This window comes from Zingiber officinale, chromosome 9A (assembly GCF_018446385.1).
Source record: "Zingiber officinale cultivar Zhangliang chromosome 9A, Zo_v1.1, whole genome shotgun sequence".
Lineage (NCBI taxonomy): Eukaryota > Viridiplantae > Streptophyta > Magnoliopsida > Zingiberales > Zingiberaceae > Zingiber > Zingiber officinale.
In genome coordinates, this window is record NC_056002.1 from 89,398,256 (window position 1) to 89,420,000 (window position 21,745).

General features: G+C 37.1%; 1 pseudogene; it reads left to right on the forward strand.

The window, feature by feature from the left end:
* Positions 1 to 342: 342 nt before the first annotated feature.
* Positions 343 to 21,664, forward strand: LOC122019313 (annotated as a pseudogene).
* The last annotated feature ends 81 nt before the right edge of the window (positions 21,665 to 21,745 follow it).

Below are 21,745 nucleotides of genomic sequence, written 5' to 3' on the forward strand. Positions count from 1 at the left end.
TATATATATATATATATATATATATATATATATATATATATATATATATATATATATGTATATAATATTTATTTTGATCCATACATTTATATATTTTTAAAATTTTTGTAAATAATAACTCTTAAAATCTAGGATTAAAAATAAACAAGAGATTACAAACATATAATAAAAAAAATTATTCAAAAAATAAAAATAAAATTGATAAAAATTAAAAAAAAAACTGGTTAAAAAAATAAAACCAATAAAAAAATGAATAAAGATATAAGCATAAGCATCTCTAAAATTTGAGGTGGGATTGGGGAGGGGGCATCTCAAGGGTGCGAAAAGTACCTCTCAATGAATATGGGTAATGATTTGATAATTTTTAAACTTTGGATTTCGATTCGGTAATTTTTCGTTACTTCTATTGCGCCCTTAATGTTGCGTAGGCGGCGACGATGACTGTCGGTTCTTCCGATCGCATTTCTCAAATTTTCATCGGGATTCAAGAAGCGAGAACTCATCCGTCTTGATCCCATTCGATCAAACTCGCCCTATTTCGCCATCCCCTCCCATGGTGACGATCAGCAGTAACAACATCAACGCCAAGCTCATAAGTCGACTCTCTGTTTCCCATTTTCCTGTGCTCTATTATCCTATCTAAAATCCCAGTCTCCTTCGATCCCTAGGTCTAACTGGGAGACATGGGGACCGGGAAGTCTAGCCTTGTTCTTCGGTTCGTCAAGGGTCAGTTCGTCGACCACCATGTTCTTCTGGTTCACTTCCCCCTTTTGCCATGAAATTTATTGATAAGAAAAATAGACGAGTCGAGGACACAAGCAGGATAAAAAATAAGTTTTCACACACTTTCATTGATCATACATATCCTATTTATAGGCTAATACATCATATATTAGAAAACCCCACTAACTCCACTAACACCACAACATTAACCACTATCCTCCACCCCTAACTCAACTTGCCAACTCATTGACTCACTAACACCACATTACATCCATTACCCTATTATTTCTCTCCACTAACTCAATTAAAACATGCCCACTAACACACTAATTTTATCAACAATCCCTCCCTTAAACTGATATTCTAAATGTAATAATCAGTTTAAAAAGAGTCAAACTTTTAAACTCCATGTAGAAATACCAAGTAGCTTTCTGAGCTTTTGAAATGTAGCAAATTTGAGAGGCTTGGTTAGTATATCAACAATTTGATCCTCGCTTCTGTAGTAAACAAATTAACGACTTCATCATTTGTGAGATTTCTCAGGAAATGATACCTCACATCTATGTGTTTACTTCGACCATGTAGCACTGGATTTTAGAAAGTTTTATTGTCGAACTATTGTCATAATAAATCTGAATAGATCCATCATCTTTGAAATATAATTCTGTAAGAATCTTCTTTAGCCAAATAGCTTGACAAGCACAAGATGTTGTAGCAACAAACTCAGCTTCCGTGGATGATAATGTAACGATTGATTATTTTTTCAAATACCATGAAATAGCTCCTGTACCCAACATGAAAATGTACCTAGATGTACTTTTTCAATCATCTAGATCTCCTGCATAATCACTGTATGTAAAACCAAATAGATCTGACTTTTCTCCCTTTTTATAAAACAACCCAAACTCTTTAGTACCTTGCAAGTATCGAAAAATTCTCTTTGCAGCTAAGAGATGCATTTCTATAGCACAATCCATGTATCTACTAATCATACTTACAGCATGCATAATATCAGGTCTCGTCGCTGTCAAATACATTAAACTCCCCACTATCTGTTTGTAAAGTGGGGCATCAACCTTCTTCCCTCCAATATCTTTATATAACTTCACTCTAAACTCGGAAGGAGTATTTATAGGATTGCAATCTTTCATTTGAAACCTATCCAAAATTTCTTGCACATATCTTCTTTGAGAAATAAAAATTTCAACAGAAGCTTGCACCACTTCAATACCAAGAAAATAATGTATCATACTAAGATCAGACATTTTAAATTCTTTTATCATAGATTTTAAAAAATTTTCAAATATAGATGTACTATTTCTAGTGTAGATTAAGCCATCTGCATATAAATAAACTATCAATATTTTTCCTCCATCATCAATCTTAATAAAAAGAGTATGTTCATAAGAGCATTTTTGAAAGCCTTCCTTCAAAAAATAAGTTTCTATACGATTATACCAAGCTCGTGGGGCTTGTTTTAATTTATATAGAGCTTTCTTTAATCTATAAACTTTATGCTCATTACCAAATTTCACATAACCCGGAGGTTGATCGATAAATACCTCTTTTTTCAAATCTCCATGGAGGAATGCTAATTTTACATCCAATTGAAAGATAGGCCATGGATTTTGTGCCACCATCGCTATCACCACTTTGATTGTACCATGTCTTGCTACAGGAGCAAAAACTTCCTTATAGTCAACACCAAACTCTTGTTTATAGCCCTTCACCACCAAGCGTGCTTTGTACTTGTCAATCTCACCATGTTCATTTAGCTTTGTCTTGTAAACCCACCTTACACCAATAGTCTTTTGCCCTTTAGGAAGATCACATAACTCCCATGTATTATTTTTTTCAATTGCTGTAATTTCATCATCCATAGTTTTTCTCCATTTTAATTCTTTAACAACCACTTCAAAGATAGTGGGGTCATAATCTAAAAAAAATAAAGCAAAATGTGTAAGAGGATCATCACCTTGATCAATTCCAGTCACCTCATAATCAGACATCCATGTTGGTCTTCTTCAAACACGTTGTGACCTTTGTGATTCTGCTTCAACCAAACTTTGATCTGCTGGAATATTTTGAGAGACTTCCTCATGTCGCTCATCCTCCATAGGCTGTTGTATTTTCTCATCATCATCAAAATCAATAGGGATAGTTTTTTTAATGTCATTTTGATTCCATGGCCAAGTGTCTTTTTCATCAAAAATAACATCACGACTTATAATGATTTTCTTAGTGCAGGGATTATATAATCTATAAGCTTTTGATGTATTACTCATACCAAGAAAAATACATTTTCACCTTTGTTGTCTAGCTTCTTTCTCCTTTCATCTGGAATATGAGCATAAGCGATACACCCAAAAATCCGAAAATGATCAACAGTCGATTTTTTTTTCCACTCTAGGCTTCCTCTAGTGTCATGTTTTGATCAGATAATGTAGGACTTCTATTCAATATATGGATGCTCCAATTAACTGCTTCTTGACAAAAACTTTTAGGAATACCACTTGTCGTCAGAAGGCTTCGCACCATATTCATAATAGTGTGATTCTTCCTCTCGCATACACCATTCTGTTGAGGTGTGTAAGCTGTTGTAAGTTGTCTCTTGATTCCATGATTCTCACAAAAATTTGCAAATTCATGTGAGTTATATTCTCTACCATGATCTGTACGCAGAACTTTAATTGAGTTGCCAATTTCTTTCTCGACAAGTACTTTATAATTTTTGAAAGTTGTAAAGGCTTTAGATTTTTCTTGCAACAAATAAATTCATATTTTGTGGCTACAATCATCAATAAAGGTAATTATGTATCTTTTACCTCCATTAGAATGCGGTGTTATTGGTCCACAAATATCTGAATGAATAAGCTCCAATGCCACCTTTGCTCTCCAAGATTTTCCTTGTGGGAATTGATTACGGTGTTGTTTGCTAACAACACATTCTTCACAAACTTGAGAAGGAGTTGTAATTTGAGGAAGGCCGATCGCCATATTCTTCTATTTTAGTGTTTTCAAACCACCAAAATTTATATGCCCGTAGAGAAAGTGCCATAACCATGCCTCATCATCAAATTTGGCTGAAAAACATGAATGTGGTGTAGTATGAAGATAAAGCGGAAACATACAATTTGCTGTCATATTAACTTGTGCAATTAAGCCCAACTTTGCATCTTGAATCCAACAAACTCCTTTTTTAATAGCAATTTCATATCCTTTTTCTTGTAATTGACCCATACTAAGCAAATTAGTTTTTAAATCTAGCACAAAAAGAACATTAGAGATAATATGGGTAGAGTCTCCTTTTGATTGTATGGTTACCTTTCCTTTTCCCATAACAGAAATTGTAGAGTTGTCGCCAAATTTGATAGAACTGTAAAGGATTCATCTAAGTCTGAAAATGTATCTTTTTCTCTACACATGTGATTGCTGTAGCCTGTATCTAGATACCATATATTGTTAGCTAGAGCCCTAGAGCCAATCATGTGATGATTGTATTTTGGACTTGTTGTATCATATTCTATATAAATAAAGGCATTTGGTTTTTGGTTATTATACTTACTTGTATTGGTGCCAAATAAACTAAGTATAATAACGTCCTTGAGTAGACGGTTCTCACCTATATCAATCGGTTAGTTGAACTGATAGTGAGATGATATAGGGAACACTACTCTTAATCATTCCTAGTCGAGTATTAACATTCAGGGATAATGTTAATGCAATAGTACTAGCATGTAGGTCAACTCGATGACTTGATCTCACAAGTCATGGATATAGAGATATCAAGTTGACACATGGGTATGCATTGGAGAATGTATACTGAATGACCCGCCATGAGAAAGTATCATGGATCGTTATATGAGTGTCATATACTTTCTCATGTGGCTATTAGTATGACTACTAGTCCTTAGACCTGAAGTCACCATGGATCCCTACATAAAGAGTTATGTACTTTGGTTTCGTCAAACGTCACCCGTAACTGGGTGGACTATAAAGGCGATTACTGGGTATGTAACGAATTATGCAGAGGGATGTGAGTGATGTATATGAGATCTATCCCTCTTATATGATGGGAGCGACATCGATATTCTTGATAGAGTGAGACCACGAAGTGCATGACCATGCCCAAATGAGTCAATATAGGATATTGAGCTCATTTGATTGAGTGAGTCTACTTGGAGTTCAAGATTTAGATTGATTAGAGGATGACACGGTCTATGCCTCACATTGATCAATCTAGATGTCTAGGATAGAAGGACACTTGTCATATTTTGTGAGGAGTCACAATTAGTAGTCACAAGGTGATGTTGGATCTCAACATTCTTGTAACTTGGGTAGTAATGATGTGTTGCTAGATACCGCTCATTACTTATGCTCCTAAATGAGTTTAGGGGCATTGCCAACGTTACAAGAACCTATAGGCTCACACACTAAGGGCAATTAGATGGAGATTAGGTTCATTAGATGAACCTAAATGATTACGTTCATATGATGAACCAAATTGGATTAAGAGTAATCCAAAGTAGGCTAATTGAGTTGGACTCAATTTGGTTCATGTGTTAAGTGAGTCTAATTTGGACTTAGACTCATATAATTGATTTAATTCAATGAATAGAGATTCATTAAATTCAAATTGACTTGAACCAATGGTTAGATTAGATCAACCAAGGGAGAGAAGTGGTCAAGTTTGACTTGACTTAAGTAGGAAGATGAAGAGTCAAGTTTTGACTTGACTTTGACTTGACCAATGCCACATCATCAAGGCTTCTTCATTTGATCAAGTTTGACTTGAAAAAATGCCACCTCATGGAGGAGATCAAGAGACTTGACTCTTGATATTTCATGGGGGTTACATGCCTTGAAGTGGCCGACCACTTTTAGGTGGAATGAAAAATTGATTTTTCATTCAAGTGGTTGTAACTCCATCTTCTTCTTCATCTTGAGTTTTCTTCTTGCTCTCCCTCTCCTCCCTACTGATCTCTAAGGTTGCTAGCACATCCTTAGAGATTTTTCTCCATCTCTTGCTTGTGTGGATACACATAGAGAAGTGTCTACTTTGACACTTTCGAGATCTGGCGAACCGAGGACAAGCGAGATTGCGAAGGGCTTCGCATCAAGGGTATATTCTTTCTTCATGTAGATCTAGGAGTAGATCTAAGTTGTAAACTCGTACTCGTAAATTTTGTTCTATACTCTTCGCACGAGATCCAGTGGCATGGGTGATTCGGTGGTATCAGAGCCACGTGCGAAGCGAGTACGAGTTTAGATTCGTATTTTTATGAAAAATATAGATCTATAAACTTTCTGTAAATTCATGTTTTTATAGTTTTAATGGGTATTTTTCTCGTAGAAGCGAAGCACAAGTGTTTAGACACTTGTAGGCTTCAACTACCGAGAAGAATTTTCCGAAACGACAATGCTTCGCCCCAAAATTTTTTTGGACAGCGGGCTTAGGCGCTGTTAGATCGCAAAGGAACCCTCGCGATGGTTAGATCGCGGGTAGGGGTGCTGCCCCTGGCCCCGCAAGGGGATTCGTTCCGCGATCGGGACCGCCGAGAAAAATTTACTCATAAAATTGTAAAAAAAAATTATGAAAATTACAGAAAATTATGAAAAATATATAATTTAGAATTATATATTAATTTTGTAATAGTCATGGCCCAAAAGGATCCAATAAGATTAGAATTGTGTTGTAATTCATATTACGGCCTGCGCGTCGTTATTTGTGATGTGTGTGCTGTATTTATTTTATTTTTATTTTCACGACCTGCGCATCGTGCCTTTCTCTTATATTCTGGTTGTAAATTAGATTTAGACTCAAATGTAACTCGAGTTTCAAAATTGTAATGTAAATTTTGAAGCGGTGGAAGGTCCACACGAGACGGAGTTACGAGGAGGGCACGAGCAACACAAGGTGGTCAACGGAAGGAGCTTGAGAAGCTGTTGACCTTAGGTTGACCATTCGATCTTCTCATTGGCTTGAGAAGATCGTAGTAGGGCCATGACTAAATCATAAATTAATTTAATTAATTGCTTTTGTATGTATGTGATGCATGCTAGTTAATTAAGTAATTAATTAGTGCCTAACGATTAGATTAGATCTAAGTCGTGCACATGATGCACCCTTCGATTAGATTAGATCTATCGAGTATATGATACGCATCATCGTTTAGATTAGATCTAAATCACGTCAACTCGTAATGCCTACCATGCTGTGATACCTACCACTACCTCGATCGCATGTAGTTGTTGAATCTGCCAAAGCAGAGCAATACATACTATCTTGGTAGGGTACGGAGGGACAATCTTGGTCCCGCCTATCAACGCATGGGTGAGTACAACTCAATTAGATTGAGTATTCCTAGTTAACTCGGTTGGATCGAGTATAACTATAGGCATTCTTCCAATGGTTGGAAAGTTAGGTCAAAATCACATATGTATTAACTCTCGGGCGTATTAGCCAAAGCTAACTCGAGTTTTAATATAAATACGGATTTTGATTCTATAAACAAGAGTTGCATAGAGATGTAATTGGTAATCGTTACCTACCGATCATACTAAGTCTTGGGCGTATTAGCCAAAGCTAACTCAAGGGTTAGTATGATGTGGATCTTGTCCCACATGAATTATAGAATTCAGTGGGAGCATCATTTAGTTAAAGGCCTAATTAAATGATTAAGAATATGATATTTATTTCTACTTTTATTTCTGTTGTAGATTACCATGATGTCGAATACGAACACCTTCTCCCTGCGATCTGTCCTCGAGAAGGACAAGCTCAACGGAGCAAACTTCCTGGACTGGTACAGGAACCTGAGAATAGTTCTAAACTGTACGTTCTGGAGCAGCCCATTCCGGAGGCTCCTCCTGCCACTGCCCCGCGAGCTGACCGAGATGCTTTCAAGAAGCATCAAGATGACGCATTAGATGTGTCTTGTCTAATGCTCGTGACCATGAACTCTGAGCTTCAGAAGCAACACGAGTTAATGGGCGCTTACGATATGGTTGAACATCTTCGTCAATTGTATCAAGGTCAAGCGAGGCATGAGAGATTTGAGATCTCAAGGATACTGTTTCAGTGCAAGATGTCAGACGGGGCACATCCTTAGAGATTTTTCTCCATCTCTTGCTTGTGTGGATACACATAGAGAAGTATCTACTTTGACACTTTCGAGATCTGGCGAACCGAGGACAAGCGGGATTGCGAAGGGCTTCGCATCAAGGGTATATTATTTCTTCATGTAGATCTAGGAGTAGATCTAAGTTGTAAACTCGTACTCGTAAATTTTGTTCTATACTCTTCGCACGAGATCCAGTGGCATGGGTGATTCGGGGTTTCCGCGACGCGAAAAGCGATTTTCGCGGCCCGAAAAACCCAACATATATTCTGTTGAGTTTTCTCTTTCTCATGGCATACCATTAAAAAGGGCACTTCTTCTTCTTCTGTAAAGTTAGTCTAATCTCCATTTTGTTTCTTCAAATTAGTATAACATTCTGATCTATAATGACCATACCTATGATATTGGCAATATTCAACATTAGACTTGTCTGCTGACTTTGTTCTATTAGTTGTATTATAATGGCCTCCACGCCCTCTACCTCTTCTTTGAAAATAGCTTTCTTGGTGTTGATTTTGTTGTTGGTTCTCATGATCATTGTTGTTTCTACCTCCTCTTCCTCTTCCTCGTACTCTGCCTCTTCCTCGTCCTCTATCACTTCTACCATTTGTAGAGTGATTTTCTGATAAAGCCTTCAATGCTTGCCTCTTTTTCACATTGATTGATTTTCTGCTCATGTACTAATAATGAACTTTGTAATTCATCAATTGAAAGTACTTACATCATTTGCTTCTTCAATGACACAAACAACAAAATTAAATTTTGGTGTCATAGATCGAAGAATTTTTCGACGATAAGGACATCCTCTGTCTTGTCGACAAGGATAAACATTTTGTTGATGATTGCAATCATTCTTGAAAAATAATCTAAAACTGATTCTCCTGATTTCATTCAGAGCATTTCGAACTCCGAACGAAGTGCTTGAAACTGCTGCCTCTTAGATAACCATGATTTTATTGTATTATTTTGATTCATATATGCATGGTTTGATGTTGATTTCATATGTTTAAATCATGGTTACATCACATTTCATACATTGTCTTTATTTTGGGCTTAATTGTAAATTATCTTATTTTTGGTGTTATTTGATGCTAATATTTGATTCTTATTTTTTAGGCATCAAAAGATCTTGGATTTGGATCTATTCGAACCAAAATTGGGCTCGAATCGGAGTTTAAACGAGACGATCAAACCATGGAGTTATTGGACCGTTCATCTACAATCAAGCAGATCTGAGTCATCCATTGAAGATCTGGCCCATCCAACCTAATGAGGAGGTGATCTCAGCTATAGATGAAGATCCAGAAGTTTTGATCCAAATCTGAGTTCATACAACCATTGATCAAGGCCGAATTAATCTGGACCATTCATCGAAGATTAGGCAGATCTGAACCATCCAGTGAGATCTGGTCGGTCCGACCTAAGGGAGAGTAGATCTAGACCCCCGATGAAGATCAGTACCTTCGGATTGGAGTTTAGGCGAACTTTCACAGTTGATTTAGCCCCGAATCGCTCACAGCCGCCCGATCAGATCTGAGATTTGATTTAAAACACGGAAGCTACAGTGCTCGAGCTTTGTCGATTCCTCCGTGCTGTGCTTCGCGTCCCGCGGCGAGCTTCTTCCAGGATTCTGACCCCATCTCGACTTCTAGATCAGTTTTTCGGTCAACTTCATCGGCGATGATGTTCTCAGACGCTTGCGACCAACTTCCAGTGATCTGACCTCGCTCCAAGGTGGTCCTACGGCGAGAATTCTGTTTGCGATTGACTGTTCTGCCGGGCCCGATTTGGAGGTGTTCTTCCGATTCGAGGTTCCGCTTTCCATCCGTGAGCTTTGGCGGTGTTCCTCCATTGCTACTAGACCATTCCCGATGACATTCCATCCATCATCTTCTCCACATCAGATCTGAAGTTGCAGCTCACAGATTGTCAGATTTCTTGAGGTTGGCAACTCCGATTTTCATCAGATTGTTTGGAGAGGTCTCTGATGGTGCTGGTGAAGGCTAAGCTGAGTTTAGCTACTAAGATTGTCTTCCCCGATTGCTGAGATGAGGTTTCTTTGATGCTTCCTTGTGTGACGGCAAGGAGAAGTTGCCGTGAGAAGTGGTTTGGAGTTGAGATGGTTTAGGGTTTACTTTTTGCATTCTTTACTGTTTATAGATTTACAATTCAGTATATGTCATTTGGATGTAGTTACATAGTTCTTTTTATGCTTAATTGTTTTAATTCAAATGTTTTGAGTAATTTAGTTTCAATTGATTTTAAAGTTGTTGTTAATCTTGCTTTAGCTTAGGGTTAAGTACTAGTGAGTAATTTAGTTTTCTGTAGTTTAATTAGCTTTAATTTCAGCAGTTGAGTAGTTTCTTATTTGCTTGCATTTCATTTGCTAAATTTGGATTTAAAGTTCAAGCCCCCATTTACATGTCAAAACCCCAAAAATAGGAATAAAAACACAATCCTAGATTACATCCTACCGTTTGTTCCTCGATGTTCGATCCTGGGCTCATTACTACAACATGATTGTGTAGATAAGGGGTTCATGGAATTATACATTGTTAATTTGATTTACGAGTATGACAGACTCGTTATCAAATTTTAGCACCGTTGTCGGAGACTATTTGTAGCGGTGTTTTTAGGATTGTTCTTCATTTTGAAAACTTAAAAAAAAAATTTGTTGTTTTATTGCTTTTATGATTATATATCCATGTTTTTGATTTTGTTTGTTCGTGAGTCTTCTGATTTTATTTGCTGATTGTCAGTGTAAGAACAGAAAATTCTTTTTACCATGGATCCATATTATCAGTATTTTGGAGATTGGAGTCAGAGTCATTATTATCAGCCTCAGACTCAGTGCTACCTACCTATGGAGCAGCGGAATATGTATGAGGATGCACAAGAACAAATTGAAGAATTAATGTGAAAATGCAACGAGGTTATGCATCAAATGAGAGAGCATCAAGAGCAACAATTTGCAAGGATACAGAATATACAGAGTCAGTTAGATCAAATTGCATCATCCATTGATCAGTTACAATCACAAAACTGTAGTGGAGAGATGGAAAGTAGTGATTCTATCAGGCCTGACCCTACTTCCATTTATTCACAAGGTTTATCTAGTTTTATTTGTAACGATGATTTAGTTGTACAAATTTCTGATTCTACTAATAGTGTTGCTTTAGATGTTGTTGAAGATGCAGGAAATGAAGATTTAATTGATGAAGAAAAATTAAGTGTAGGGGAATGCTTACTGGGAGCATTACCTCAAGAATCACCAAGAATAGAGGATGTAAGTGTAGGGACTTGTGCTATGGAGCCAAGCACCCAAGAATCACTACATGAAGATGTACATTCATCAGAATCAGAGTCCGAGCCATTAGTTGATGAGGAAGAGGTAACAATCACCACTCCAGGTACCTTTCAAGATGACAAGGTAAGTATTGTTTGTGATATATCAGAAAATTTCATAGAGGTACCATTTATTGATTTTATTAGATGTGAATCATTTCTTGAAATATCTTTTACCCACACTATTGTTCTCCTATTTTCTTTTTATCCCACATATGTGTGGGAGGTGTTTTCTTTTATTGATGTGGTAGGAGAACATAAGCTTCCGGAATGGATGCTTACACTGAACCGCCTTAGACCTCCAGAAAGAATTTTGAAAGGAAAAATGAGTAATAAGAAGAATTTGAGTGGAACCACAATTACTCCACTTCCAGGGTGGATTCTTTTATTAAACCTTCTTCAACCACCGGGAAATGAAAGGGGAGTTGGTTTTAATTTAGCTTTCTTTTGCATTTTAATTCATACTTTGTTAATAAATTATTTTTGAGAGACTTTCTTTAGTTTCATACTTTGCATTTGCATTTTATTTCCATACTTTGCATTTTGTTTAGTTACATAGCATGCCATTTTTAATAAAATTCTCCATGAATTGTTTAGTAATATTTCTAAGATGGTAAAAGTTTCTTTAATTTGATCATTAATTTTAGGTCATTTGACATGATTGGATGCTTTACTTACATGATATTGGTTTGTTTGGTGGTAGAGTCTAATTTGATTGATTGAGCTTGATTGCATGAAAATTACCTAGTGAGGACCACGTTAAGCCTAATCACTATTATATTTTTGTGTGACATGCACTCATAGCAATTGAAACTCTAGAACTTGCTTTGCTTCTTTTCAAAGTCACAATAGCATATGTGTGCATGGAAATGAAAGATTATTTTCATTCTTCATCCCTCACAAATTCCAATTCCTTTCTTCATAATTTTCTTAAAACACTTCTTCTCTTGCACTTTAACCTTTGATTACTTTTGCTTGGTCCATTTCATTGAGGGTTTTGGTTGACTATCTGTTGGATCGAGACGCGCTAGAGGGGGGGGTGAATAGCGCTCGTGGCTATTTTGATCGTATCGGAATCGTAAAACTATCAAAGTAAATATACGCAGCGGAAATAACGAATGCAATCACAGAGAGACACGAGAGATTTTACTTCGTTCGGAGCCTAAGGCGACTCCTACTCGAAGGCCCGCGATCCTTGATCGCTTTCCGTGGGCAACAACTATAAGCTCGTAAAATGTACAATAAGATATTACAATTGAAAGAACTAAAACAAATTATACCGACAACAATAAAGTAGCAGAATCTGAAGCTCCGGGTTGTCGGGGACTTGTAACAGCACTTCTGGGTGTTTCTAGAGCAGCTTGTAGCGTAAGGATTGCTTGGAGTTCGTTATATTGGTGCTGCTGCTCGAGACCCCTTATAAAGGGTGTTCAAGGCGCCTTGAAGCCCTTCAAGGTGCCTTAAACAGGCCGAGTCACCCGCGGAGATCAGCACAGACTTGGTCGAACTTCATCCAGTTCAAGGCGCCTTCAGCCTACCCAAGGCGCCTTCAACCTTCGACCCAAGGCGCCTTGAACTTCATCTAAGGCGCCTCCAACCTTCTGCGCTGACCCGAGGCGCCTCCAAGCTCCATGGAGGCGCCTCGGACACTGTTCATCCGAGTTGTAACTTGCTCCTTTGTTCCTGCAAAATGTGTTAGTCCCAAACACATACCCTGCAAAACAAAGTTAGCACAGAAACATAATGAATGATAATAATGAAAGTTTTGACAGCATTCGAACTGTCCGGGTCTGACTTCAGGTTTCCCCCCCCGGAAACCCTAGCACGTCCTCACCTACTCAGGAGATTTACCTGTTGCCAGTGCGATCCTCCAGATCGACTGGACTTTTGCTCAGCACTCGACGCTTCCGGACTTTCTGCTGGACATCCGCTTCCCGGCTAGTCCAGTCTTTCACCTGGTTCGCGACACCAGGACTTTCCACCTAGGGTTACCACCCCCTAGGACTTTTGCCTGAAGCCATCGACCTGCCAAGACTTTCCGCATAGGGTTACCACCCCCTATGACCTAGGGTTACCGCCCCCTAGGGTTTTCCCTTTGCCTAACCACAGCTAGGACTTTTCTCCACCTAGGGTTACCACCCCCTAGGACCTAGGGTTACCACCCCCTAGGGTTTTCACCTGCCTAACCGCAGTTAGGACTTTCCTGAAACACTCAACAAAGATGTCAGATCACAAAACCCCTTAATTTTGAATCCTTTGCCATTATCAAAACTCGGGTTTGATCGTCGGATGCTTCCCGCACCAACACTATCTTGATGAGTTAGATTGTTTGATGATGGACAAAGTTTTAAGTGTGGGGGAAAATTAGTTTATGCTCAAGAATTTTGAAGAAGAAGACAGTGATGGTTGATTGGGTTGTGAAGTGATACTCAATTTAAGAAATGAAATTTAAGATCTGAAAGGAAACAAATGAAAACAAAAGAAGATGATTGCTGGAATGACAGAAATGAGTATAGTGCAGAAATTTGAGCAGTGCAGATTTTGCAGAAAAATGTGGCAATTTTGTGCCAAATTGGGAAATGGATTGTAGCATGTAGAGTTGCTGGAACCTGTAAACTTCTCAGTTATGCATTGTAAAGGGTCTTAAGAGACAAGATGAAAAAGTATTGAAATATCTTGTGGCTAAATAGTGGCAATTGGTACAAAGACCAGAATGTTCAGAAATGGAATCAACAGTGGCTATGCAGAGTGAAATCAAGGCTATTGGTTCATTAAAAATTTTGAAACCCACCTGCTAACCCAGTATTGACAAAGGATTATCTTGCTTCAACAGAGCTATGAGATTTTATGACAAGAAATATGATACTAGACAAGGAAACTATGCTGAAAACTGAAAATGAATCAAATCTGCAGCTTGAGTTTTGGACTGTTATTGCAGCAGGAGAAAGCTCAAATTCAAGATGAATTTTCGTGCCATTGTAGGAAAATGTGGTTTAGTCTTGCTGAAGATCAAATGAAAGAGGGAAACAAAATTTTATAGGGGCTGGACAGAAATAAAATGAGAACTGAAATGGCTCTTTAGTGCAGTAATTCAGGGATGAAATTGCTGATTAAATTGGAGAATAAATATGTTGTTTCCTTAAATACATTTAACCTTGGAAGATATTTTTGAGTTGAGTGTGAAGCAAGGGTTGAAGGCAAATGAAGAACAAGTTTTAATTGCAGGAAAGGCAGTAAGCTAATAGAAATGCAGAAATGCAAGAAGCAGAAAGTTGCTGAATTTTATTCTACTACTGGATTGCTGAACACAAAATTCTCTAGTCAATGGAAAGCTCAAGGAAAGCTAGACATATATAATATATATATTCTTAGAGTTGTTCTGTGGAGCTGAGTTCAGATTCTATAATTCAAATTGCTGGAAATAATTTCTGGGCTAATTGTCTGAATTTCTGAAACTTGTGAAGATTTGATTCATTGGGTTTAGATAAGATCATGTTTACTAATTGTAGCTGAATTCCAGAAATCAGAATTCAGACTTGATGAATATGATGTTGGAAATGTTTGACTGGATCCAATGCTTTGTGTTGAAACTGGTTTTGACTACTAGGATACATTTTTATGGGCCAGGGAATACTGCAAATTCTGACTCAGGTCTGCCAATCTTACAGTTCAATGCCCTATTAGTGCAGTCTTGAAATTTTTCTGCTATAATTGTGAGAAACCTGCAGAAATTTCAAAATCCAAAAATATTCAGCAACCTAATAGAATGGATAGATTTGGAGTTCATTTCTTAGTGCAAATTGAAGTGCAGAATTTATATTGATGTTTTGAATTTTGTGTTCAAGGCTGCTATTGGAGATTAATGGAATTTGATTTGGTCTTCTACCAATGCAATAGAGAAGCATATCTTTATTGAATTTGCTGAAGATAGGAATAGAAAAGGGAACCTGCAGAAGAAAAAAATAACAATGGTTTAAAAGTGTATCAAGTAAGTGGATAACATGAGATGTATTCTATTATACGAGACTTAAGACTGGATTCTGGATTCCTGAAAGTGCTGGCTGGTAGCTATAGATTGCTAAAGTAGAATCCAAGGATTTAAATTGATAGAAGTTGAGTTGATACCTTATTAGTAATCGAAATAGCTACTACATAAGAGAAGAGCTCATAGAAATCTTGTAGCTAAATTTGCAAGGCTGGAATTTTCAGAAATGAGCTAATTTTTGGATCTGAAGGAATGAAGAAAAGAACCAGTAAAGCAATCCCTGTAACTGAGTACTAACATAGATCTACAGCGTACCAAATTCTTTATGTAGATTCCTTATTAATGAAAGGTTCAAGTGAAGCTGTTTTTCTCTTGTTGACATTTGGTGTTGTCTTCCTTTTAAGCTCTTTAAGGTTAAAAATTTGCAGCATTTTGGAATCAGTGCTCAGAAATTGAATCCTTATAGCTTACATGCTGAATTTGTCAAGAGAAATTTTGTTAAGAGTTGTTCTATTGCTGAGGAAGAATATCAAATATTCGAATATCAGCTTTATTCTGAAATGGAATGTAGTGTGCTGATTCTGATCAGAAGCAACTGAAATTCAATTTCTTTTTCATTCCACTTCTGTAAATATTCAAATCTGCAAGCTCAGAATGGAAATTCTGAAACTGTAAGCACAAGAACTCAGTTTCTAGTGCTAAATGAGATTTCTTTTAAAAAAAATGAATCCTGAAGAATTTAGTTTGATTGTCTTTAAGTTGTTGCTGATTTTCAGAATCCAGAATCTAAACTCAAAATTTCTGCAACATTTGATTCTATTTCTGCAGATATGGAACTCATGTACCAACAAGTACATGTTTAGGGCTAAAATGTATTTTGTTCTAACCAGCAACCTTGTAGTTATTGCTCCTATCTATTTAAATTCAATGAGAATATGTGTTAGATAACATAATCATGAGCTACTGGAATCTATAATGCAGAAAGTCTTTAACAGAATCATGAGCTGCTATGTGCACAAATGAATTATGGTTGAATGTTCTAGTTCCACTGCAGTTTAAAATATTCAACAGTATGATTATTATTGCTATGGAAGCAATGTGGAATTCAGTGGCTGAGATTCCTATAAATGCCTAGTTGATAACACTCAAATTAGTGTCAAGAAGATTTAGAAATGGACATGTTTTTGCTTTCTTCATTTGTTAAGAAATGGCTACAGATTTGTGATGTATCAGTTGTTATAGACTGTGTGCCAAGCCCCTAATGCAATTTCGTGATCAATGAAAAGATTAAGTTAAGCTCATGCTTATTTACTAACAAATGGTATTTCTTTCTAGCCATGTGTTCACAGATTTAAATTTTGTATTAACTCTAATCTTGAAATATGAAAAGCTGTAACTGAATCAATTTGTTGGAATTAGAATGTAAGAGCTGAAACTAGATGTTATTATTGTCTTTGATAGCAACACGTTAAGAGGATGTTCCTATACTTCAACTATGGACTTCGATAGCCATGTGTTTCTACAGTTTTTTTCAAACCTGTTAATTCTGAAATTTGGAATTGAAGCTAAATCAAGTTGCTGGAGTGGTTGGATTTCATGTGCCAATTCCTAATTATGTTGCTAATTAGAATTGTTAGTTAACGAAGTGGATATTTTCAACCTAATTGCTGGTCAGGAGCAAGTCTTTTGTGTGTAAAACTTTGAGGCTGCTATTGGAGTTTACTAGTGTTCCTCAGTTCTGTTTTTCAGTTCTAAATTTTGTGTTACACTTCAGTTTCTATTTAGTTATAGCACACCAGGGTTGCTGAACTTGGAAACACTGAAACCATCTGATGTGTGCAAGGACACTACATTGAAATCTGCAGCCTTGGAGTCAAATTTCTGAGATCTATCTGAACAGCAGGTTCTACTCTGCTTATTGCAAGTGCATGGAGTTTGAATTGGTACTTCATGGAGCTGAAATTTGATCTTCTTTGACTTACAATGCTTGATGCTGGAATCTGTAGTGGCGGATTATAGAAATCAGATTCTATTTATAGATTATAGCAGAACCTTGCATCTTTGATTGTTTTATGTGATTCTATGTTTTGTTTCATTGTCCGAGACGGACAATGGTTTAAGTGTGGAGGGTGTTGGATACATGATGTGAGATTATTTTCAATGTGCTGAAATTGAAGTGAAACAGTAAAAAAAAACAGAGAAAAGAAAAGAAAAAAAACAGTGGCAAAACAAAAGAGTATCAAGTGTGGAGATAGAGTATCAAAATTTTTGGATAGCCATCAAATTGAAGGGGAGGTTAGCTTGATCTTTTGTATTGATAATGACAAATGATATTCATCATTTTTTACATCAAATTGGTCAACTCATCAAGTATATTCCTCCAATACTCTCATCTCCTTAATTTTTCATTGAGTTCTTTTCTTTTGCCTATTTCATTCACTTTCATTGTTCTTTTTTATTCCATTCCAATTCTTGTTGATGAAATCCTTTTGATTCATGTATGTTATGTTTATAGTGGTGGAGAATTAGAAAATAAGCAAGCTTATGATAGTGAAATGTTGTGAGTTGCATTGAGTGAGCGGCACTTATACACATGTTTGAGTGTGAGAGCTAGAATAGGTAAATCCCTTGTGAGATTGCATCTTGCTTAATTTTTCAATTAGATTGAAGCTACCATACCTACTGATTATTGTTTGGATTGTATTCATGATTGTTTGTGATCTTTAGATGGTCTTAGTTAAACTCTTTTTACTATCTTCTAGGTATTGTCAGAAAATTGGTGTGGAGATGTTTTTTAATTTTTTTTACTTGCACGGGACGTTCAAGATTAAGTGCGGGGGATTTGATAACCATGATTTTACTGTATTATTTTGATTCATATATGCATGGTTTGATGTTGATTTCATAGGTTTAAATCATGGTTACATCACATTTCATACATTGTCTTTATTTTGGGCTTAATTGTAAATTATCTTATTTTTGGTGTTATTTGATACTAATATTTGATTCTTATTTTTTAGGCATCAAAGGATCTTGGATTTGGATCTATTTGAACCGAAATTGGGCTCTAATCGGAGTTTAAACGAGACGATCAAACATTGGAGTTATTTGGACCGTTCATCTACAATCAAGCAGATCTGAGTTATCCATTGAAGATCTGGCCCATCCAACCTAATGAGGAGGTGATCTCAGCCATAGATGAAGATCCAGAGGGTTTGATCCAGATCTGAGTTCATACAGCCATTGATCAAGCCTGAATTAATCTGAATCGTTCATCAAAGATTGGGTTGATCTTAACCATCCAGTGAAGATCTGGTCGATCCGACCTAAGGGAGAGTAGATCCAGACCCTTGATGAAGATCAGTACCTTCGGATCGGAGTTTAGGCAAACTTTCACCGTTGACTTAGCCTCGAATCGCTCACAGCCGTCCGATCAGATCTGAGATTTGATTTAAAACACAGAAGCTACAATGCTCGAGATTTGTCGATTCCTCCGCATTGTGCTTCGTGTCCCGCGGCGAGCTTCTTCCAGGATTCCGACCCCATCTCGACTTCAAGATCAGTTTTCCGGCCAACTTCATCGGCGATGATGTTCTCAGACGCTTCCGACCAACTTCCGGTGATCTGACCTCGTTCCAAGGTGGTCCTACGGAGAGAATTCTATTTGCGATTGACTGTTCTGCCGCGCCCGATTTGGAGGTGTTCTTCCGATTCGAGGTTCCGCTTTCCATTCGTGAGCTTTGGCGGTGTTCCTCCATTGCTACTAGACCATTCCCGACGACATTCCATCCATCATCTTCTCCACATCAGATCTAAAGTTGTAGCTCACATATTGTCAGATTTCTTGAGGTTGGCAGCTCCGATTTTCATCAGATTGTTTGGAGAGGTCTCTGATGGTGCTGGTGAAGGCTGAGCTGAGTTTAGCTACTAAGGTTGTCTTCCCCGATTGTTGAGATGAGGTTTCATTGATGCTTCCTTGTGTGACGGCAAGGAGAAGTTGTTGTGAGAAGTGGTTTGGAGTTGAGATGGTTTAGGGTTTACTTTTTGAATTCTTTACTGTTGATAGATTTACAATTCAGTATATGTCATTTGGATGCAGTTACATAGTTCTTTTTATGCTTAATTGTTTTAATTCAAATGTTTTGAGTAATTTAGTTTCAATTGATTTTAAAGTTGTTGTTAATCTTGCTTTAGCTTAGGGTTAAGTACTAGTGAGTAATTTAGTTTTCTGTAGTTTAATTAGCTTTAATTTCAGCAGTTGAGTAGTTTCTTATTTGCTTGCATTTCATTTGCTAAATTTGGATTTAAAGTTCAAGCCCCCATTTACATGTTAAAACCCCAAAAAATAGGAATAAAAACACAATCCTAGATTACATCCTACCTTTTGTTCCTCGAGGTTCGATCCTGGGCTCGTTATTACTACATGATTGTGTGGATAAGGGGTTCATGGAATTATACATTGTTAATTTGATTTACGAGTGTGACGGACTCGTTATCACTCTTGTTGTACCTTGATACTTCTTTTTCATAGAATCCCAGATATCTTTGGCGGTATCCTTGCAGAGGATGGTTTCCAAGATTGAGCGATCAATAGTTTGGAAGAGATAATTCTTTGCTTTAAGATCTTTCAATTGTGCATCTGTTAGCGCAACACCTTCTATCGGTTATGCTATTCTAGAAATCACGATCGTCCAATATTCTTTAGATCTTAAAAAATTCTCCATGATCATGCTCCAATGGTCATAGTGACTATCAAATCGAGGAATGACAGGTTGTACAAAACTTTCGGAAGACATAACTCTATTCGAAACCTCGCTCTGATACCACTGATAAGAAAAATAGATGAGTCGAGGACACAAGGAGGATAAAAAATAAGTTTTTCACACACTTTCATTGATCATACATATCCTATTTATAGGCTAATACATTATATATTAAAAAACCCCACTAACTCCACTAACACCATAACATTAACCACTATCCTCCACCCTAACTCAACTTGCCAACTCATTGACCCACTAACACCACATTACATCAATTATCCTATTATTTCTCTCCACTAACTCAGTTAAAATATGTCCACAACATACTAATTTTATCAACATTTATGTGATGTTTGAATAGGTTGGAGGTGAAAGTTGGGAATTTTTTGTTGTTGTTTTGTGTGTTCTATCACAGTTGCTCGCTATCGGAGCTGCCTTTTTCTCCCAGACGTTGGCGGTGAGCGATGCCACGGTGAAGCTTGAGATTTTGGACACGGCGGGACAGGAGAGGTATCACAGCTTAGCTCCAATCTACTACAGAGGAGCGGCGGCGGCGGTTATTGTGTATGACATATCCAAATTGGTGCTTACCTTTCTCTCGTTTTGTTCTCATTCAATGGCAACACAATAAAACGTGCTTGAATAAAATAGATTGTTTTTCGTTGTTCCTGCTTTATGTTATGGTTTGATGACTTTGTTTTCTCTCTTGTGAGTTTAGGAATCATTTGAGAGGGCTAAGAAGTGGGTTCAAGAGTTGCAGAAACAAGGTAAGCTGAAGAAGGAATATTGTGAGCATATAATCCCAAGCTTTTATTCTTACATGGAGCTGTGTTGTGGGCAATCCTAGTATGGTGACAGATCTTGCTTGGAAACAATTGTGATTTGGAGGAACAAAGGAAAGTCACAACTGAGGCAAGTATAGTGCTATATCTAGCAATTTTTAGAAGTTCAGATCATGGACATGATTGCCAGGATGTTTCTTTTGAATGCATTCTGTAGTTAACATTAGACTTCTTATGCTCTATACATTTCACCAAGCTATTCTGACACCGAGTAATTAGAGAAGTAGGAGGAAACACAAGGAACTACTTAACACTCACCGCTATAGGAATCCACCAAAAGATTTTAGAGCAAGATAAATAGAAGATAATAACTTCTAAACAAGCTCAAGAGCTCAAGATAATTCTTATTTCCCAAATTATCCTCACAAGCTTTCAAAAGAGGCCATTATATAGACAAGTCTTGGAACAACTCTCCAAGTGAGTCAAAAGAAATAATAAGCTTGCATGATCTCAATACCTAGAAAATAGGAACTTTGATACTAATAATTATAAAGATAGTTAAATACTAAGATTATGTAGATACCTAGATGCAATTTAATGAGACGAATAACCACAATTTCTAAGAAAGAGGTGATTCTTCGAGTTCCATCACAGTCTGGCCCCACTTCACTAAATCAGCCATAACTTCTTCTAGACATAATATTTTTGAGATCTGTAAATTTTGTTAGAAACAAGACTTCTTAGGCTTCCCAACGGTATATGGCATGCATCATAATTCATTCCCAATGAAAACAGTTTAATGATTAAAGTTGGTCAACTTTTCTAGTGAAAGTTCCAGTGCCATTCTCCCCTGGTTGGAGAAGATTCGACCTCGAATCTGGAACATGTTCATCATCTATGTATGGTGAAAGGTTAGCAACATTGAATGTGACTGAGACACCATAGTTTCCAGGTAACTCCACCTTGTAAGCATTATCACCAATCTTCTTCAAAATCCGAAAAGGACCATCAACTCTAGGCTGTAAT